Genomic DNA, 22,651 nt, shown 5'->3' on the forward strand with positions numbered 1-22,651 from the left:
ACAGCACGTCTTGCAAGGACAGCACGGCTTGCGAGGACAGCACAGCTTGCGAGGTCTGCACAGCTTGCAAGGACAGCACAGCTTGCGAGGACAGAACAGCTTGCGAGGACAGCTCAACTTGAGAGGAAAGCTCAACTTGAGAGGACAGTTCAACTTGAGAGAACAGCTGAACTTGAGAGGACAGCTCAGCTAGAGAGGACAGCGCAACTTGATAGGACTGCTCTACTTGAGAGGACAGCTCAACTTGACAGGACAGCTCAACTTGAGAGGACAGTTCAACTTGAGTGGACAGCAAAGTTTGTGAGCACAGCACGGCTTGCGAGGACAGCACGGCTTGCGAGGACGGCACGGCTTGCGAGGACAGTACGGCTGGCGAGGACAGCACAGGTTGCGAGGACAGCACAGCTTCCGAGGACAGCACAGCTTGCGAGGACAGAACAGCTTGCGAGGACAGCACAGCTAGCGAGGACAGCACAGCTTGCGAGGACAGCAAGGCTTGCGAGGACAACATGGCCTGCAAGGACAGCACGGCTTGCAGAAACAGCACAGTTTGCGAGGACAGCACAGCTTGTGAGGACAGAACAGCTTGCGAGGACAGCACAGCTTGCGAGGACAGCACAACTTGCGAGGACAGCACAGCTTGCGAGGACAGCACAGCTTGCTAGGACAGCACAGCACGCGAGGACAGCACAGCTTGCGAGGACAGCAAGGCTTGCGAGGACAGCACGGCCTGCGAGGACAGCACGGCTTGCAAGGACAGCACAGCTTGCGAGGACAGCACAGCTTGCGAGGACAGCACAGCTTGCGAGGACAGCACAGCTTGCGAGGACAGCACAACTTGCGAGGACAGCACAGCTTGCGAGGACAGCACAGCTTGCGAGGACAGCTCAACTTGAGAGGACAGCTCAACTTGAGAGGACAGCTCAACTTGAGAGGACAGCTCAACTTGAGAGTACAATTCAACTTGAGAGAAGAGCTCAACTTGAGAGGAGAGCTCAACTTGAGAGGACAGCTCAACTTGAGAGGACAGCTCAACTTGAGAGGACAGCTCAACTTGAGAGGACAGCTCAACTTGACAGAACAGCTCAACTTGAGAGGACAGCTCAACTTGAGAGGACAGATCAACTAGAGAGGACAGCTCAATTTGAGAGGACAGCTGAACTTGAGAGGACAGCTCAACTTGCAAGGACAGCTCAACTTGCGAGGACAGCACAGCCTGCAAGGACAGCACAGCTTGCGAGGACAGCACGGCCTGTGAGGACAGCACGGCTTGCGAGGACAGCACAGCTTGCGAGGACAGCATGGCTTGTGAGGACAGCACGGCTTGCGAGGAGAGCACAGCTTGCGAGGACCGCACAGCTTTCGAGGACAGCACAGCTTGCGAGGACAGCACAGCTTGCGAGGACAGCCAAGTTTGCGAGGGCAGCACAGCTTGCGAGGACAGCTCAACTTGAGAGGACACCTCACCTTGAGAGGACAGCTCAGCTAGAGAGGACAGCGCAACTTGAGAGGACAGCTCTACTTGAGAGGACAGCTCAACTTGAAAGGACAGCTCAACTTGAGAGGACAGCTCAACTTGAGAGGACAGTTCAACTTGAGAGAACAGCTCAACTTGAGAGGACAGCTCAGCTAGAGAGGACAGCCCAACTTGAGAGGACAGCTCTACTTGAGTGGACAGCTCAACTTGAGAGGACAGCTCAACTTGAGAGGACAGCTCAACTTGAGTGGACAGCAAAGCTTGCGAGGACAGAAAAGCTTGCGAGGACAGCATGGCTTGCAAGGACAGAACGGCTTGCGAGGACAGCACGGCTTGCGGGGACAGCACGGCCTGCGGGGACAGCACGGCTTGCGAGGACAGCACAGCTTCCGAGGACAGCACAGCTTGGGAGGACAGAACAGCTTGCAAGGACAACACGGCTTGCGAGGACAGCACGGCTTCTGAGGACAGCACAGGTTGCGAGGACAGCACGGGTTGCGAGGACCGCACAGCTTTCGAGGACAGCACAGCTTGCGAGGACAGCACAGCTTGCGAGGACAGCACAGCTTGCGAGGACAGCACAGCTTGCGAGGACAGCACAGCTTGCGAGGACAGCACAGCTTGCGAAGACAGCACAGCTTGCGAGGACAGCACAGCTTGCGAGGACAGCACAGCTAGCAAGGACAGCACAGCTTGCGAGGACAGCAAGGCTTGCGAGGACAGCACGGCTTGCGAGGACAGCACAGCTTGCGAGGACAGCTCATCTTGAGGGGACAGCTCAACTTGCGAGGACAGTTCAACTTGAGATTAGAGCACAACTTGAGAGGACTGCTCAACTTTCGTGGACAGCAAAGCCTACGAGGCTAGCACGGCTTGCGAGGACAGCACGGCTTGCAAGGACAGCACGGCTTGCGAGGACAGCACAGCTTGAGGGGACCGCACAGCTTGCAAGGACAGCACAGCTTGCGAGGACAGAACAGCTTCCGAGGACAGCTCAACTTGAGAGGACTGCTCAACTTAAGAGGACAGTTCAACTTGAGAGAACAGCTCAACTTGAGAGGACAGCTCAGGCAGAGAGGACAGCGCAACTTGAGGGGACAGCTCTACTTGAGAGGACAGCTCAACTTGAGAGGACAGCTCAACTTGAGAGGACAGCTCAACTTGAGTGGACAGCAAAGCTTGCGAGGACAGCACGGCTTGCGAGGACAGCACGGCTTGCGAGGACAGCACGGCTTGCGAGGACAGCACGGCTGGCGAGGACAGCACAGGTTGCGAGGACAGCACAGCTTCCGAGAACAGCACAGCTTGCGAGGACAACACGGCTTGCGAGGACAGCACGGCTTGCGAGGACAGCACGGCTGGCGAGGACAGCACAGCTTGCGAGGACAGCACGGCTTGCGAGGACAGAACCGCTTGCGAGGACAGCACATCTTGCGAGGACAGCACAGCTTGCGAGGACACCACAGCTTTCGAGGACAGCACAGCTTGCGAGGACAGCACAGCTTGCGAGGACGGCACAATTTGCAAGGACAACACAGCTTGCGAGGACAGCACAGCTTGCAAGGACAACACAGCTTGCGAGGGGAGCACACCTTGCGAGGACAGCAAAGCTTGCGAGGACAGCACAGCTTGCGGGGACAGCACAGTTTGTGGAGACAGCACAGCTTGTGGGGACAGCACAGCTTGGGACGACAGCACAGCTTGGGAGGACAGCAAAGCTTGCGAGGACAGCACAGCTTGCGAGGACAGCACAGCTTGTGAGGACAGCATAACTTGTGAGGACAGCACAGCTTGCGAGGACAGCACAGCTTGCGAGTACAGCACAGCTTGCGAGGATGGCTCAACTTGAGAGGACAGCTCACCTTGAGATGACCGCTAAACTTGAGAGGAGAGCTCAACTTGAGAGGAGAGCTCAACTTGAGAGGAGAGCTCAATTTGAGAGGAAAGCTCAACTTGAGAGGACAGCTCAACTAGAGAGGACAGCTCAACTAGAGATGACAGCTCAACTAGAGAGGACAGCTCAACTAAAGAGGACAGTTCAACTAGAGAGGACAGATCAACTAGAGAGGACAGCTCAACTTGAGAGGACAGCTCAACTTAAGAGGACAGCTCAACTTGAGAGCACAGCTCAACTAGAGACGACAGCACAACTTTCGAGGACAGCAGAGCTTGGGAGGACAGCACAGCTTGCGAGGACAGCACGGGTTGCAAGGACAGCATGGCTTGCGAGGACAGCACAGGTTGCAAGAGCAGCACAGCTTGCGAGGACAGGACGGCTTGCGAGGACAGCACGGTTTGCGAGGACAGCACGGCTTGCCAGGACAGCACGGCTTGCGAGGACAGCACGCCTTGCGAGGACAGCACGGGTTGCAAGGACAGCATGGCTTGCGAGGACAGCACAGGTTGCGAGGACAGCACGGGTTGCGAGGACAGCACAGCTTGCGAGGACAGCACAGCTTGCGAGGACGGCACAGCTTGCGAGGACAGCACAGCTTGCGAGGACAGCACAGCTTGCGAGGACAGCACAGCTAGCGAGGACAGCACAGATTGCGAGGACAGCAAGGCTTGCGAGGACAGCATGGCCTGCGAGGACAGCACGGCCTGTGAGGACAGCATGGCTTGCAGGGACAGTACAGCTTGCGAGGACAGCACAGCTTGCGAGGACAGCACAGCTAGCGAGGACAGCACAGCTTGCGAGGACAGCAAGGCTTGCGAAGACAACATGGCCTGCGAGGACAGCACGGCTTGCAGGGACAGCACAGCTTGCGAGGACAGCACAGCTTACTAGGACAGCACAGCTTGCGAGGACAGCACAGCTTGCGAGGACAGCACAACTTGCGAGGACAGCACAGCTTGCGAGGACAGCACAACTTGCGAGGACAGCACAGCTAGCGAGGACAGCACAGCTTGGGAGGACAGCAAGGCTTGCGAGGACAGCACGGCCTGCGAGGACAACACGGCTTGCGAGGACAGCACGGCTTGCGAAGACAGCACAGGTTTCGAGGACAGCACGGGTTGCGAGGACAGCACAGCTTCCGAGGAAAGGACAGCTTCTGAGGACAGCACAGCTTCTGAGGACAACACAGCTTCCGAGGACAGCACAGCTTGCGAGGACAGCACAGCTTGCAAGGACAGCACAGCTTGCGAGGACAGCACAGCTTGCGAGGACAGCACAGCTAGCGAGGACAGCACAGCTTGCGAGGACAGCAAGGCTTGCGAGGACAACATGGCCTGCAAGGACAGCACGGCTTGCAGAAACAGCACAGCTTGCGAGGACAGCACAGCTTGTGGGGACAGCACAGCTTGCGAGGACAGCACAGCTTGCGAGGACAGCACAACTTGCGAGGACAGCACAGGTTGCGAGGACAGCACAGCTTGCTAGGACAGCACAGCACGCGAGGACAGCACAGCTTGCGAGGACAGCAAGGCTTGCGAGGACAGCACGGCCTGCGAGGACAGCACGGCTTGCAAGGACAGCACAGCTTGCGAGGACAGCACAGCTTGCGAGGACAGCACAGCTTGCGAGGACAGCACAGCTTGCGAGGACAGCACAACTTGCGAGGACAGCACAGCTTGCGAGGACAGCACAGCTTGCGAGGACAGCTCAACTTGAGAGGACAGCTCAACTTGAGAGGACAGCTCAACTTGAGAGTACAATTCAACTTGAGAAAAGAGCTCAACTTGAGAGGAGAGCTCAACATGAGAGGAGGTTTCAACTTGAGAGGACAGCTCAACTTGAGAGGACAGCTCAACTTGAGAGGACAGCTCAACTTAAGAGGACAGCTCAACTTGATAGAACAGCTCAACTTGAGAGGACAGCTCAACTTGAGAGGACAGTTCAACTTGAGAGGACAGCTCAACTTTAGAGGACAGCAGAACTCGAGATGACAGCACAACTTGAGATGACAGCACAACTTGGGTGGACAGCACAGCTTGCGAGGACAGCAAAGCTTGCGAGGACAGCACGGCTTGCAAGGACAGAACGGCTTGCGAGGACAGCACGGCTTGCGGGGACAGCACGGCCTGCGGGGACAGCACGGCTTGCGAGGACAGCACAGCTTCCGAGGACAGCATAGCTTGCGAGGACAGCACAGCTTGCGAGGACAACATGGCTTGCGAGGACAGCACGGCTTGCGAGGACAGCACAGGTTGCGAGGACAGCACGGGTTGCGAAGACAGCACAGCTTCCGAGGACAGGACAGCTTGCGAGGACAGCACAGCTTGCGAGGACAGTACAGCTTGCAAGGACAGCACAGCTTGCGAGGACAGCACAGCTTGCGAGGACAGCACAGCTTGCGAGGACAGCACAGCTTGCGAGGACAGCACAGCTAGCGAGGACAGCACAGCTTTCGAGGACAGCAAGGCTTGCGAGGACAGCACGGCTTGCGAGGACAGCACGGCTTGCGAGGACAGCCAAGTTTGCGAGGACAACATGGCCTGCGAGGACAGCACAGCTTGCAGAAACAGCACGGCTTGCGAGGACAGCACAGCTTGCGAGGACGGCACAGCTCGCGGGGACAGCAGAGCTTGCGGGGACAGCACAACTTGTGGAGACAGTACAGCTTGCGTGGACAGCACAGCTTGCGGGGACAGCACAGCTTGCGGGGACAGCACAGCTTGCGGGGACAGCACAGCTTGCGAGGACAGCTCAACTTGAGAGGACAGCTCAACTTGAGATGACAGTTCAACTTGAGAGGAGAGCACATTTTGAGACGATTGCTCAACTTGAGAGGACAGCAAAGCTTGCGAGGACAGCATGGCTTGCGAGGACAGCACGGCTTGCAAGGACAGCACAGCTTGCGAAGACAGCACAGCTTGCGAGGACAGCACAGCTTGCGAGGACAGCACAGCTTGCGAGGACAGAACAGCTTGCGAGGACAGCTCAACTTGAGAGGACAGATCAACTAGAGAGGACAACTCAATTTGAGAGGACAGCTCAACTTGAGAGGACAGCTCAACTTGCAAGGACAGCTCAACTTGCGAGGACAGCACAGCCTGCAAGGACAGCACAGCTTGCGAGGACAGCACGGCCTGTGAGGACAGCACGGCTTGCGAGGACAGCACAGCTTGCGAGGACAGCATGGCTTGTGAGGACAGCACGGCTTGCGAGGAGAGCACAGCTTGCGAGGACAGCACAGCTAGCGAGGACAGCCAAGTTTGCGAGGGCAGCACAGCTTGCGAGGACAGCTCAACTTGAGAGGACACCTCACCTTGAGAGGACAGCTCAGCTAGAGAGGACAGCGCAACTTGAGAGGACAGCTCTACTTGAGAGGACAGCTCAACTTGAAAGGACAGCTCAACTTGAGAGGACAGCTCAACTTGAGAGGACAGTTCAACTTGAGAGAACAGCTCAACTTGAGAGGACAGCTCAGCTAGAGAGGACAGCGCAACTTGAGAGGACAGCTCTACTTGAGTGGACAGCTCAACTTGAGAGGACAGCTCAACTTGAGAGGCAGCTCAACTTGAGTGGACAGCAAAGCTTGCGAGGACAGAAAAGCTTGCGAGGACAGCACGGCTTGCAAGGACAGAACGGCTTGCGAGGACAGCACGGCTTGCGGGGACAGCACGGCCTGCGGGGACAGCACGGCTTGCGAGGACAGCACGGCTTGCGGGGACAGCACGGCCTGCGGGGACAGCACGGCTTGCGAGGACAGCACAGCTTCCGAGGACAGCACAGCTTGGGAGGACAGAACAGCTTGCGAGGACAACACGGCTTGCGAGGACAGCACGGCTTCTGAGGACAGCACAGGTTGCGAGGACAGCACGGGTTGCGAGGACAGCACAGCTTCCGAGGACAGGACAGCTTGCGAGGACAGCACAGCTTGCGAGGACAGCACAGCTTGCGAGGACAGCACAGCTTGCGAGGACAGCACAGCTTGCGAAGACAGCACAGCTTGCGAGGACAGCACAGCTTGCGAGGACAGCACAGCTAGCAAGGACAGCACAGCTTGCGAGGACAGCAAGGCTTGCGAGGACAGCACGGCTTGCGAGGACAGCACAGCTTGCGAGGACAGCTCATCTTGAGGGGACAGCTCAACTTGCGAGGACAGTTCAACTGGAGATTGGAGCACAACTTGAGAGGACTGCTCAACTTTCGTTTACAGCAAAGCCTACGAGGCTAGCACGGCTTGCGAGGACAGCACGGCTTGCAAGGACAGCACGGCTTGCGAGGACAGCACAGCTTGAGGGGACCGCACAGCTTGCAAGGACAGCACAGCTTGCGAGGACAGAACAGCTTCCGAGGACAGCTCATCTTGAGAGGACTGCTCAACTTAAGAGGACAGTTCAACTTGAGAGAACAGCTCAACTTGAGAGGACAGCTCAGGCAGAGAGGACAGCGCAACTTGAGAGGACAGCTCTACTTGAGAGGACAGCTCAACTTGAGAGGACAGCTCAACTTGAGAGGACAGCTCAACTTGAGTGGACAGCAATGCTTGCGAGGACAGCACAGCTTGCGAGGACAGCACGGCTTGCGAGGACAGCACGGCTTGCGAGGACAGCACGGCTGGCGAGGACAGCACAGGTTGCGAGGACAGCACAGCTTCCGAGGACAGCACAGCTTGCGAGGACAGCACGGCTTGCGAGAACAGCACGGCTTGCGAGGACAGCACGGCTGGCGAGGACAGCACAGCTTGCGAGGACAGCACGGCTTGCGAGGACAGAACCGCTTGCGAGGACAGCACAGCTTGCGAGGACAGCACAGCTTGCGAGGACACCACAGCTTTCGAGGACAGCACAGCTTGCGAGGACAGCACAGCTTGCGAGGACGGCACAATTTGCAAGGACAACACAGCTTGCGAGGACAGCACAGCTTGCAAGGACAACACAGCTTGCGAGGAGAGCACACCTTGCGAGGACAGCAAAGCTTGCGAGGACAGCACAGCTTGCGGGGACAGCACAGATTGTGGAGACAGCACAGCTTGTGGGGACAGCACAGCTTGGGACGACAGCACAGCTTGGGAGGACAGCAAAGCTTGCGAGGACAGCACAGCTTGCGAGGACAGCACAGCTTGTGAGGACAGCACAACTTGTGAGGACAGCACAGCTTGCGAGGACAGCACAGCTTGCGAGGACAGCACAGCTTGCGAGGATGGCTCAACTTGAGAGGACAGCTCACCTTGAGATGACCGCTAAACTTGAGAGGAGAGCTCAACTTGAGAGGAGAGCTCAACTTGAGAGGAGAGCTCAACTAGAGATGACAGCTCAACTAGAGAGGACAGCTCAACTAAAGAGGACAGTTCAACTAGAGAGGACAGATCAACTAGAGAGGACAGCTCAACTTGAGAGGACAGCTCAACTTAAGAGGACAGCTCAACTTGAGAGCACAGCTCAACTTGAGAGCACAGCTCAACTAGAGACGACAGCACAACTTTCGAGGACAGCACAGCTTGGGAGGACAGCACAGCTTGCGAGGACAGCACGGGTTGCAAGGACAGCATGGCTTGCGAGGACAGCACAGGTTGCAAGAGCAGCACAGCTTGCGAGGACAGCACGGCTTGCGAGGACAGCACGGTTTGCGAGGACAGCACGGCTTGCCAGGACAGCACGGCTTGCGAGGACAGCACGCCTTGCGAGGACAGCACGGGTTGCAAGGACAGCATGGCTTGCGAGGACAGCACAGGTTGCGAGGACAGCACGGGTTGCGAGGACAGCCCAGCTTCCGAGGACAGGACAGCTTCCGAGGAAAGCACAGCTTCCGAGGACAACACAGCTTCCGAGGACAGCACAGCTTGCGAGGACAGCACAGCTTGCGTGGACAGCACAGCTAGCGAAGACAGCACAGCTTGCGAGGACTGCACAGCTTGCGAGGACAGCACAGCTTGCGAGGACAGCACAGCTTGCGAGGACAGCACAGCTTGCGAGGACAGCACAGCTTGCGAGGACAGCACAGCTTGCGAGGACAGCACAGCTTGCGAGGACAGCACAGCTTGCGAGGACAGCACAGCTTGCAAGGACAGCACAGCTAGCGAGGACAGCACAGATTGCGAGGACAGCAAGGCTTGCGAGGACAGCACGGCCTGCGAGGACAGCACGGCCTGCGAGGACAGCATGGCTTGCAGGGACAGCACAGCTTGCGAGGACAGCACAGCTTGCGAGGACAGCACAGCTAGCGAGGACAGCACAGCTTGCGAGGACAGCAAGGCTTGCGAAGACAACATGGCCTGCGAGGACAGCACGGCTTGCAGGGACAGCACAGCTTGCGAGGACAGCACAGCTTGCGAGGACAGCACAGCTTGCGAGGACAGCACAGCTTGCGAGGACAGCACACCTTGCGAGGACAGCACAGCTTGCGAGGACAGCACAGCTTGCGAGGACAGCACAGCTAGCGAGGACAGCAAAGCTTGCGAGGACAGCAAAGCTTGCGAGGACAGCAAGGCTTGCGAGGACAGCACGGCTTGCAAGGACAGCACAGCTTAAGAGGACAGCACAGCTTGCGAGGACAGCACAGCTTGCGAGGACAGCACAGCTTGCGAGGACAGCACAGCTTGCGAGAACAGCACACCTTGCGAGGACAGCTCAACTTGAGAGGACAGCTCAACTTGAGAGGACAGCTCAACTTGAGAGTTCACCTCAATTTGAGAGGAGAGCTCAACTTGAGAGGAGAGCTCAACATGAGAGGAGAGCTCAACTTGAGAGGACAGCTCAACTTGAGAGGACAGCTCAACTTGAGAGGACAGCTCAACTTGAGGGGACAGCTCAACTTGACAGCTCAACTTGAGAGGACAGCTCAACTTGAGAGGACAGTTCAACTTGAGAGGACAGCTCAACTTTAGAGGACAGCACAACTCGAGATGACAGCACAACTTGAGATGACAGCACAACTTGGGTGGACAGCACAGCTTGCGAGGACAGCAAAGCTTGCGAGGACAGCACGGCTTGCAAGGACAGAACGACTTGCGAGGACAGCATGGCTTGTTGGGACAGCACGGCTTGCGGGGACAGCACGGCTTGCGAGGACAGCACAGCTTCCAAGGACAACACGGCTTGCGAGGACAGCACGGCTTGCGAGGCCAGCACAGGTTTCGAGGACAGCACGGGTTGCAAGGACAGCACAGCTTCCGAGGACAGGACAGCTTCCGAGGACAGCACAGCTTCTGAGGACAACACAGCCTCCGAGGACAGCACAGCTTGCGAGGACAGCACAGCTTGCAAGGACAGCACAGCTAGCGAAGACAGCACAGCTTGCGAGGACTGCGCAGCTTGCGAGGGCAGCACAGCTTGCGAGGACAGCACAGCTTGCGAGGACAGCACAGCTTGCGAGGACAGCACAGCTTGCGAGGACAGCACAGCTTGCGAGGACAGCACAGCTTGCGAGGACAGCACAGCTTGTGAGTACAGCACAGCTTGCGAGGACAGCACAGCTTGCGAGGACAGCACAGCTAGCGAGGACAGCACAGCTTGCGAGGACTGCAAGGCTTGCGAGGTCAGCACGGCTTGCGAGGACAGCACGGCTTGCGAGCACAGCACAGCTTCCGAGGACAGCTCAACTTGAGAGGACAGCTCAAGTTGCGAGGACAGTTCAACTTGAGAGGAGAACACAACTTGAGAGGACTGCTCAACTTTCGGGGACAGCAATGCCTACGAGGCATGCACGGCTTGCGAGGACAGCACGGCTTGCAAGGACAGCACGGCTTGCGAGGACAGCACAGCTTGCGAGGACCGCACAGCTTGCGAGGACAGCACAGCTTGGGAGGACAGAACAGCTTGCGAGGACAGCTCAACTTGAGAGGACAGCTCAACTTGAGAGGACAGTTCAACTTGAGAGAACAGCTGAACTTGAGAGGACAGCTTAGCTAGAGAGGACAGCGCAACTTGAGAGGACAGCTCTACTTGAGAGGACAGCTCAACTTGAGAGGACAGCTCAACTCGAGAGGACAGCTCAACTCGAGTGGACAGCAAAGCTTGCGAGGACAGCATGGCTTGCGAGGACAGCACGGCTTGCGAGGACAGCACGGCTTGCGAGGACAGCACGGCTGGCGAGGACAGCACAGGTTGCGAAGACAGCACAGCTTCAAAGGACAGCACAGCTTGCGAGGACAGCACGGCTTGCGAGGACAGCACAGCTTGCAAGGAGATACAGCTTGTGAGGACAGCACAGCATGTGAGGACAGCACAGCTTGCGAGGACAGCACAGCTTGCGAGGACAGCACAGCTTGCGAGGACAGCACAGCTTGCGAGGACAGCACAGCTTGCGAGGACAGCACAGCTTGCGAGGACAGCACAGCTTGCGAGGACAGCACAGCTTGCGAGGACAGCACAGCTTGCGAGGACAGCACAACTTGCGAGGACAGCACAGCTTGCGAGAACAGCACACCTTGCGAGGACAGCTCAACTTGAGAGGACAGCTCAACTTGAGAGGACAGCTCAACTTGAGAGTTCACCTCAATTTGAGAGGAGAGCTCAACTTGAGAGGAGAGCTCAACATGAGAGGAGAGCTCAACTTGAGAGGACAGCTCAACTTGAGAGGACAGCTCAACTTGAGAGGACAGCTCAACTTGAGAGGACAGCTCAACTTGACAGCTCAACTTGAGAGGACAGCTCAACTTGAGAGGACAGTTCAACTTGAGAGGACAGCTCAACTTTAGAGGACAGCACAACTCGAGATGACAGCACAACTTGAGATGACAGCACAACTTGGGTGGACAGCACAGCTTGCGAGGACAGCAAAGCTTGCGAGGACAGCACGGCTTGCAAGGACAGAACGACTTGCGAGGACAGCATGGCTTGTTGGGACAGCACGGCTTGCGGGGACAGCACGGCTTGCGAGGACAGCACAGCTTCCAAGGACAACACGGCTTGCGAGGACAGCACGGCTTGCGAGGCCAGCACAGGTTTCGAGGACAGCACGGGTTGCAAGGACAGCACAGCTTCCGAGGACAGGACAGCTTCCGAGGACAGCACAGCTTCTGAGGACAACACAGCCTCCGAGGACAGCACAGCTTGCGAGGACAGCACAGCTTGCAAGGACAGCACAGCTAGCGAAGACAGCACAGCTTGCGAGGACTGCGCAGCTTGCGAGGGCAGCACAGCTTGCGAGGACAGCACAGCTTGCGAGGACAGCACAGCTTGCGAGGACAGCACAGCTTGCGAGGACAGCACAGCTTGCGAGGACAGCACAGCTTGCGAGGACAGCACAGCTTGTGAGTACAGCACAGCTTGCGAGGACAGCACAGCTTGCGAGGACAGCACAGCTAGCGAGGACAGCACAGCTTGCGAGGACTGCAAGGCTTGCGAGGTCAGCACGGCTTGCGAGGACAGCACGGCTTGCGAGCACAGCACAGCTTCCGAGGACAGCTCAACTTGAGAGGACAGCTCAAGTTGCGAGGACAGTTCAACTTGAGAGGAGAACACAACTTGAGAGGACTGCTCAACTTTCGGGGACAGCAATGCCTACGAGGCATGCACGGCTTGCGAGGACAGCACGGCTTGCAAGGACAGCACGGCTTGCGAGGACAGCACAGCTTGCGAGGACCGCACAGCTTGCGAGGACAGCACAGCTTGGGAGGACAGAACAGCTTGCGAGGACAGCTCAACTTGAGAGGACAGCTCAACTTGAGAGGACAGTTCAACTTGAGAGAACAGCTGAACTTGAGAGGACAGCTTAGCTAGAGAGGACAGCGCAACTTGAGAGGACAGCTCTACTTGAGAGGACAGCTCAACTTGAGAGGACAGCTCAACTCGAGAGGACAGCTCAACTCGAGTGGACAGCAAAGCTTGCGAGGACAGCATGGCTTGCGAGGACAGCACGGCTTGCGAGGACAGCACGGCTTGCGAGGACAGCACGGCTGGCGAGGACAGCACAGGTTGCGAAGACAGCACAGCTTCAAAGGACAGCACAGCTTGCGAGGACAGCACGGCTTGCGAGGACAGCACAGCTTGCAAGGAGATACAGCTTGTGAGGACAGCACAGCATGTGAGGACAGCACAGCTTGCGAGGACAGCACAGCTTGCGAGGACAGCACAGCTTGCGAGGACAGCACAGCTTGCGAGGACAGCACAGCTTGCGAGGACAGCACAGCTTGCGAGGACAGCACAGCTTGCGAGGACGGCTCAACTTGAGAGGACAGCTCACTTTGAGATGACCGCTCAACTTGAGAGGAGAGCTCAACTTGAGACTAGAGCTCAACTTGAGAGGAGACCTCAATTTGAGAGGAAAGCTCAACTTGAGAGGTCAGCTCAACTAGAGAGGACAGCTCAACTACAGAGGACAGCTCAACTAGAGAGGACAGCTCAACTAAAGAAGACAGTTGAACTAGAGAGGACAGATCAACTAGAGAGGACAGCTCAACTTGAGAGGACAGCTCAACTTAAGAGGACAGCTAAACTTGAGAGGACAGCTCAACTTGAGACGACAGCACAACTTTTGAGGACAGCACAGCTTGGGAGGACAGCACAGCTTGCGAGGACCCCTTAAAATTGCGAGGACAGCATGGCTTGCGAGGACAGCACGGCTTGCAAGAACAGCACAGCTTGCGAGGACAGCACGGCTTGCAAAGACAGCATGGCTTGCGAGGACAGCACGGCTTGCCAGGACAGCACAGCTTGCGAGGACAGCACGCCTTGCGAGGACAGCACGGGTTGCGAGGACAGCATGGCTTGCAAAGACAGCAACGGTTGCGAGGACACCACGGGTTGCGAGGACAGCACAGCTTCCGAGGACAGGACAGCTTCCGAGGACAGCACAGCTTCTGAGGACAACACAGCTTCCGAGGACAGCACAGCTTGCGAGGACAGAACAGCTTGCGAGGACAGCACAGCTAGCGAAGACAGCACAGCTTGCGAGGACTGCACAGCTTGCGAGGACAGCACAGCTTGCGAGGACAGCACAGCTTGCGGGGACAGCACAGCTTGTGAGGACAGCACAGCTTGCGAGGACAGCACAGCTTGCGAGGACAGCACAGCTTGCGAGGACAGCACAGCTTGCAAGGATAGCACAGCTTGCGAGGACAGCACAGTTAGCGAGGACAGCACAGCTTGCGAGGACAGCAAGGCTTGCGAGGACAGCACGGCCTGCGAGGACAGCATGGCCTGCGAGGACAGCACGGCTTGCAGGGACAGCACAGCTTGCGAGCACAGCACAGCTTGTGAGACAGCACAGCTTGCGAGGACAGCACAGCTTGCGAGGACAGCACAACTTGCGAGGACAGCACAGCTTGCGAGGACAGCACAGCTTGCGAGGACAGCACAGCTAGCGAGGACAGCACAGCTTGCGAGGACAGCAAGGCTTGCGAGGACAGCACGGCCTGCGAGGGCAGCACGGCTTGCAAGGACAGCACAGCTTGCGAGGACATCTGAACTTGAGAGGACAGCTCAACTTGAGAGGACAGATCAACTTGAGAGTACATCTCAACTTGAGAGGAGAGCTCAACTTGAGAGGAGAGCTCAACATGAGAGGAGAGCTCAACTTGAGAGGACAGCTCAACTTGAGAGGACAGCTCAACTTGAGAGGAGAGCTCAACTTGAGAGGACAGCTCAACTTGACAGAACAGCTCAACTTGAGAGGACAGCTCAACTTGAGAGGACAGTTCAACTTGAGAGGACAGCTCAACTTTAGAGGACATCACAACTCGAGATGACAGCACAACTTGAGATGACAGCACAACTTGGGTGGACAGCACAGCTTGTGAGGACAGCAAAGCTTGCGAGGACAGCATGTCTTGCAAGGACAGAACGGCTTGCAAGGACAGCACGGCTTGCGAGGACATCACGGCTTGCGGGGACAGCATGGCTTGCGAGGACAGCACAGCTTCCGAGGACAGTACAGCTTGCGAGGACAGCACAGCTTGCGAGGACAACACGGCTTGCGAGGACAGCACGGCTTGCGAAGACAGCACAGGTTTCAAAGACAGCACGGGTGCGAGGACAGCACAGCTTCCGAGGAAAGGACAGCTTCTGAGGACAGCACAGCTTCTGAGGACAACACAGCTTCCGAGGACGGCACAGCTTGCGAGGACAGCACAGCTTGCAAGGACAGCACAGCTAGCGAAGACTGCACAGCTTGCGAGGACCGCACAGCTTGCGAGGACAGCACAGCTTGCGAGGACAGCACAGCTTGCGAGGACAGCACAGCTTGCGAGGACAGCAGAGCTTGCGAGGACAGCACAGCTTGCGTGGACAGCACAGCTTGCGAGGACAGCACAGCTTGCGAGGACAGCACAGCTAGCGAGGACAGCACAGCTTGCGAGGACAGCAAGGCTTGCGAGGACAGCACGTTTTGCGAGGACAGCACGGCTTGCGAGGACAGCACAGCTTGCGAGGACAGCTCAACTTGAGAGGACAGCTCAAGTTGCGAGGACAGTTCAACTTGAGAGGAGAGCCCAACTTGAGAGGAGTGCTCAACTTTCGAGGACAGCAAAGCCTACGAGGCTAGCACGGCTTGCGAGGACAGCACGGCTTGCAAGGACAGCACGGCTTGCGAGGACAGCACGGCTTGCGAGGACCGCACAGCTTGCGAGGACAGCACAGCTTGCGAGGACAGAACAGCTTGCGAGGACAGCTCAACTTGAGAGGACAGCTCAACTTGAGAGGACAGTTCAACTTGAGAGAACAGCTGAAGTTGAGAGGACAGCTCAGCTAGAGAGGACAGCGCAACTTGATAGGACAGCTCTACTTGAGAGGACAGCTCAACTTGACAGGACAGCTCAACTTGAGAGGACAGTTCAACTTGAGTAGACAGCAAAGTTTGCTATGACAGCACGGCTTGCGAGGACAGCACGGCTTGCGAGGACAGCAAGGCTTGCGAGGACAGCACGGCTGGCGAGGACAGCACAGGTTGCGAGGACAGCACAGCTTCCGAGGACAGCACAGCATGCGAGGACAGCACGGCTTGCGAGGACAGCACAGCTTGCGAGGACAGCACAGCTTGCGAGGACAGCACAGCTTGCGAGGACAGAACAGCTTGCGAGGACAGCACAGCTTGCGAGGACAGCACAGCTTGCGAGGACAGCACAGCTTGCGAGGACAGCACAGCTTGCGAGGACAGCACGGCTTGCGAGGACAGCACGGCTTGCGAGGACAGCACGGCTTGCGAGGACAGAACCGCTTGCGAGGACAGCACAGCTTGCAAGGACAGCACAGCTTGCGATGACAGCACAGCTTGCGAGGACAGCACAGCTTGCGAGGACAGCACAGCTAGCGAGGACAGCACAGCTTGCGAGGGCAGCAAGGCTTGCGAGATCAGCAAGGCTTGCGAGGACAACATGGCCTGCGAGGACAGCACGGCTTGCATAAACAGCACAGCTTGCGAGGACAGCACAGCTTGCGAGGACAGCACAGCTTGCGAGGACAGCACAGCTTGCGAGGACAGCACAACTTGCGAGGACAGCACAGCTTGCGAGGACACCACAACTTGCGAGGACAGCACAGCTAGCGAGGAGAGCACAGCTTGCGAGGACAGCAAGTTTTTCGAGGACAGCACGGCCTGCGAGGACAGCACGGCTTGCAAGGACAGCACAGCTTGCGAGGACAGCACAGCTTGCGAGGACAGCACAGCTTGCGAGGACAGCACAGCTTGCGAGGACAGCACAGCTTGCGAGGACAGCTCAACTTGAGAGGACAGCTCAACTTGAGAGGACAGCTCAACTTGAGAGTACAGCTCAACTTGAGAGGAGAGCTCAAATTGAGAGGAGAGCTCAACATGAGAGGAGATTTCAACTTGAGAGGACAGCTCAACTTGAGAGGACAGCTCAACTTGAGAGTACAGCTCAACTTGAGAGGACAGCTCAACTTGACAGAACAGCTCAACTTGAGAGGACAGCTCAACTTGAGAGGACAGTTCAACTTGAGAGGACAGCTCAACTTTAGAGGACAGCACAAATCGAGATGACAGCACAACTTGAGATGACAGCACAACTTGGGTGGACAGCACAGCTTGCGAGGACAGCAAAGCTTGCGAGGACAGCACGGCTTGCAAGGACAGAACGGCTTGCGAGGACAGCACGGCTTGCGGGGACAGCACAGCCTGCGGGGACAGCACGGCTTGCGAGGACAGCACAGCTTGCGAGGACAGCACAGCTTGCGAGGACAACACGGCTTGCGAGGACAGCACGGCTTGCGAGGACAGCACAGGTTGCGAGGACAGCACGGGTTGCGAGGACAGCACAGCTTCCGAGGACAGGACAGCTTGCGAGGACAGCACAGCTTGCGAGGAGAGCACAGCTTGCGAGGACCGCACAGCTTTCGAGGACAGCACAGCTTGCGAGGACAGCACAGCTTGCGAGGACAGCCAAGTTTGCGAGGACAGCACAGCTTGCGAGGACAGCTCAACTTGAGAGGACACCTCACCTTGAGAGGACAGCTCAGCTAGAGAGGACAGCGCAACTTGAGAGGACAGCTCTACTTGAGAGGACAGCTCAATTTGAAAGGACAGCTCAACTTGAGAGGACAGCTCAACTTGAGAGGACAGTTCAACTTGAGAGAACAGCTCAACTTGAGAGGACAGCTCAGCTAGAGAGGACAGCGCAACTTGAGAGGACAGCTCTACTTGAGTGGACAGCTCAACTTGAGAGGACAGCTCAACTTGAGAGGACAGCTCAATTTGAGTGGACAAATAAGCTTGCGAGGACAGCACGGCTTGCGAGGACAGCACGGCTTGCGAGGACAGCACGGCTTACGAGGACAGCATGGCTGGCGAGGACAGCACAGGTTGCGAGGACAGCACAGCTTCCGAGGACAGCACAGCTTGCGAGGACAGCACGGCTTGCGAGGACAGCACAGCTTGCTAGGATAGCACAGCTTGCGAGGACAGCACAGCTTGCGAGGACAGCACAGCTTGCGAGGACAGCACAGCTTGCGAGGACAGCACAGCTTGCGAGGACAGCACAGCTTGCGAGGACAGCACAGCTTGCGAGGACAGCACAGCTTGCGAGGACAGCACAGCTTGCGAGGACAGCACAGCTTGCGAGGACAGCATGGCTTGCGAGGTCAGAACCGCTTGCGAGGACAGCACAGCTTGCGAGGACAGGACAGCTTGCGAGGACAGCACAGCTTGCGAGGACAGCACAGCTAGCGAGGACAGCACAGCTTGCGAGGACAGCACAGCTTGCGAAGACGGCACAATTTGCAAGGACAACACAGCTTGCGAGGACAGCACACCTTGCAAGGACAACACAGCTTGCGTGGAGAGCACACCTTGCGAGGACAGCAAAGCTTGCGAGGACAGCACAGCTTGCGGGGACAGCACAGTTTGTGGAGACAGCACAGCTTGTGGGGACAGCACAGCTTGCGAGGACAGCACAGCTTGCGAGGACGGCTCAACTTGAGAGGACAGCTCACCTTGAGATGACCGCTCAACTTGAGAGGAGAGCTCAACTTGAGAGGACAGCTCAACTAAAGAGGACAGTTCAACTAGAGAGGACAGATCAACTAGAGAGGACAGCTCAACTTGAGAGGACAGCTCAACTTAAGAGGACAGCTCAACTTGAGAGGACAGCTCAACTTGAGACGACAGCACAACTTTCGAGGACAGCACAGCTTAGGAGGACAGAACAGCTTGCGAGGACCGCTAAAATTGCGAGGACAGCACGGCTTGCGTGGACAGCACGGCTTGCAAGAACAGCACAGCTTGCGAGGACAGCACGGCTTGCGAGGACAGCACGGTTTGCGAGGACAGCACGGCTTGCCAGGACAGCAGGCTTGCGAGGACAGCACGTGTGCGAGGACAGCATGGCTTGCGAGGACAGCACAGGTTGCGAGGACAGCACGGGTTGCTAAGACAGCACAGCATCCGCGGACAGGACAGCTTCCGAGGACAGCACAGCTTCCAAGGACAACACAGCTTCCGAGGACAGCTCAGCTTGCGAGGACAGCACAGCTTGCGAGGACAGCACAGCTAGCGAAGACAGCACAGCTTGCGAGGACTGCACAGCTTGCGAGGACAACACAGCTTGCGAGGACAGCACAGCTTGCGAGGACAGCACAGCTTGCGAGGACAGCACAGCTTGCGAGGACAGCACAGCTTGCGAGGACAGCACAGCTTGCGAGGACAGCACAGCTTGCGAGGACAGCACAGCTAGCGAGGACAGCTCAGCTTGCGAGGACAGCAAGGCTTGCGAGGACAACATGGCCTGCGAGGACAGCACGGCTTGCAGGGACAGCACAGCTTGCGAGGACAGCACAGCTTGCGAGGACAGCACAGCTTGCGAGGACAGCACAGCTTGCGAGGACAGCACAACTTGCGAGGACAGCACAGCTTGCGAGGACAGCACAGCTTGCGAGGACAGCACAGCTAGCGAGGACAGCACAGATTGCGAGGACAGCAAGGCTTGCGAGGACAGGACGGCCTGCGAGGACAGCACGGCTTGCAAGGACAGCACAGCTTGCGAGGACAGCACAGCTTGCGAGGACAGCACAGCTTGCGAAGACAGCACAGCTTGCGAGGACAGCACAACTTGCGAGGACAGCACAGCTTGCGAGGACAGCACAGCTTGCGAGGACAGCTCAACTTGAGAGGACAGTTCAACTTGAGAGGACAGCTCAACTTGAGAGTACACCTCAACTTGAGAGGAGAGCTCAACTTGAGAGGAGAGCTCAACATTAGAGGAGATTTCAACTTGAGAGGACAGCTCAACTTGAGAGGACAGCTCAACTTGAGAGGACAGCTCAACTTGAGAGGACAGGTCAACTTGACAGAACAGCTCAACTTGAGAGGACAGCTCAACTTGAGAGGACAGTTCAACTTGAGAGGACAGCTCAACTTTAGAGGACAGCACAACTCGAGATGACAGCACAACTTGAGATGACAGCACAACTTGGGTGGACAGCACAGCTTGCGAGGACAGCAAAGCTTGCGAGGACAGCACAGCTTACAAGGACAGAACGGCTTGCGAGGACAGCACGGCTTGCGGGGACAGCACGGCTTGCGAGCACAGCACAGCTTCCGAGGACAGCACAGCTTGCGAGGACAGCACGGCTTGCGAGGACAACACGGCTTGCGAGGACAGCACGGCTTGCGAGGACAGCACAGGTTGCGAGGACAGCACGGGTGGTGAGGACAGCACAGCTTCCGAGGACAGGACAGCTTGCGAGGACAGCACAGCTTGCGAGGACAGCACAGCTTGCGAGGACAGCACAGCTTGCGAGGACAACACAGCTTGCGAGGACAGCACAGCTTGCGAGGAAAGCACAGCTTGCGAGGACAGCACAGCTAGCGAGGACAGCACAGCTTGCGAGGACAGCAAGGCTTACGAGGACAGCACGGCTTGCGAGGACAGCACGGCTTGCGAGGACAGCACGGCTTGCGAGGACAGCACAGCTTGCGAGGACAGCTCATCTTTAGGGGACAGCTGAACTTGCGAGGACAGTTCAACTTGAGAGGAGAGCACAACTTGAGAGGACTGCTCAACTTTCGAGGACAGCAAAGCCTACGAGGCTAGCACGGCTTGCGAGGACAGCACGGCTTGCAAGGACAGCACGGCTTGCGAGGACAGCAAAGCTTGCGAGGACCGCACAGCTTGCGAGGACAGCACATCTTGCGAGGACAGCAAAACTTGCGAGGACAGCACAACTTGGGAGGACAGCAGAGCATGCTAGGACAGGAAATCTTGCGAGGACAGCAAAGCTTGCGAAGACAGCACGGCTTGCGAGGACAGCACAGCTTGCGAGGACAGCACGGCTTGCGAGGACAGCACATCTTGCGAGTACAGTATGGCTTGCGAGGACAGCACAGCTTGCGAGTACAGCACGGATTGCGAGGACAGCACAGCTTTCGAGGACAGCACAGCTTGCGAGGACAGCACAGCTTGCGAGGACAGCACAGCTTGTGAGGACAGCACAGCTTGCGAGGACAGCACAGCTTGCGAGGACAGCACAGCTTGCGTGGTCAGCACAGCTTGTGAGGACAACACAGCTTGCGAAGACAGCACAGCTTGCACGGACAGCACAGCTTGCGAGTACAGCACACCTTGCGGGGACAGCACAGCTTGCGGGGACAGCTCAACCTGAGAGGACAGCTCAACTAGAGAGGACATCTCAACTAGAGTGGACATATCAACTATAGAGGACAGATCAACTAGAGAGGAGAGATCAACTTGAGAGGACAGCTCAACTTGAGAGGACAACCCAACTTGAGGCGACAAAAAAAATGGTTCAAATGGCTCTGAGCACTATGGGACTTAACATCTGTGGTCATCAGTCCCCTAGAACTTAGAACTACTTAAACCTAACTAACCTAAGGACATCACACACATCCATGCCCGAGGCAGGATTCGAACCTGCGACCGTTGCAGTCGCGCGGTTCCGGACTGAGCGCCTGAACCGCTAGACCACCGCGGCCGGCCTTGAGGCGACAGCTCAACTTGAGACGACAGTACAACTTGCGAGGACAGCACCGCTTGGAATGACAGCACGGCTTGCGAGGACAGCAAAGCTTGCGAGGACAGCACGGCTTGCGAGGACAGCATGGCTTGCGAGGACAGCACGGTTTGCGAAGCCAGCACGGCTGACGAGGACAGCAAGGCTTGCGAGGACAGCATGGCTTGTGAGGACAGCACGGCTTGCGAGGGTAGCACAGCTTTGAGGACAGCACGGCTTGCAAGGACAGCACGGCTTGCGATGACAGCATGGCTTGCGAGGACAGCATGGCTTGCGAGGACAGCACGGTTTGTGTGGACAGCACGGCTTGCGAAGACAGCACAGCTTGCGAGGACAGCTCAACTTGAGAGGACAGCTCAACTTGAGAGGACAGCTCACCTTGATATGACAGCTCAAATTTAGAGGAGAGCTCAACCTGAGAGGAGAGCTCAACTTGAGAGGACAGCTCAACTTGAGAGGACAGCTCAACTAGAGAGGACAGCTCAACTAGAGAGGACAGCTCAACTAGAGAGGACAGCTCAACTAAAGAGGACAGTTCAACTAGAGAGGTCAGATCTACTAGAGAGGACAGCTCAACTAGAGAGGACAGATCTACTAGAGAGGACATCTCAACTTGAGAGGACAGCTCAACTTGAGAGGACAGCTCAACTTGAGAGGAGAGCTCAACTTAGGAGGACAGCTCAACTTGAGACGACAGCACAACTTTCGAGGACAGCACAGCTTGGGAGGACAGCACAGCTTACGGGGACCGCTAAAATTGCGAGGACAGCATGGCTTGCAAGGACAGCACGGCTTGCGAGGACAGCACGGCTTGCGGGGACAGCACGGCTTGCGAGGACAGCACGGTTTGCGAGGACATCACGG

The 22,651-nt window shown here is 57.1% G+C and overlaps 1 pseudogene; it reads left to right on the forward strand.

Annotated features, from left to right (window-relative positions):
- LOC126443279 (dentin matrix acidic phosphoprotein 1-like) overlaps positions 1–6,620 on the forward strand; it is a 297,120-nt pseudogene extending 290,500 nt beyond the window's left edge.
- Positions 6,621–22,651: the final 16,031 nt, after the last annotated feature.

This window comes from Schistocerca serialis, unplaced genomic scaffold (assembly GCF_023864345.2).
Source record: "Schistocerca serialis cubense isolate TAMUIC-IGC-003099 unplaced genomic scaffold, iqSchSeri2.2 HiC_scaffold_1434, whole genome shotgun sequence".
Lineage (NCBI taxonomy): Eukaryota > Metazoa > Arthropoda > Insecta > Orthoptera > Acrididae > Schistocerca > Schistocerca serialis.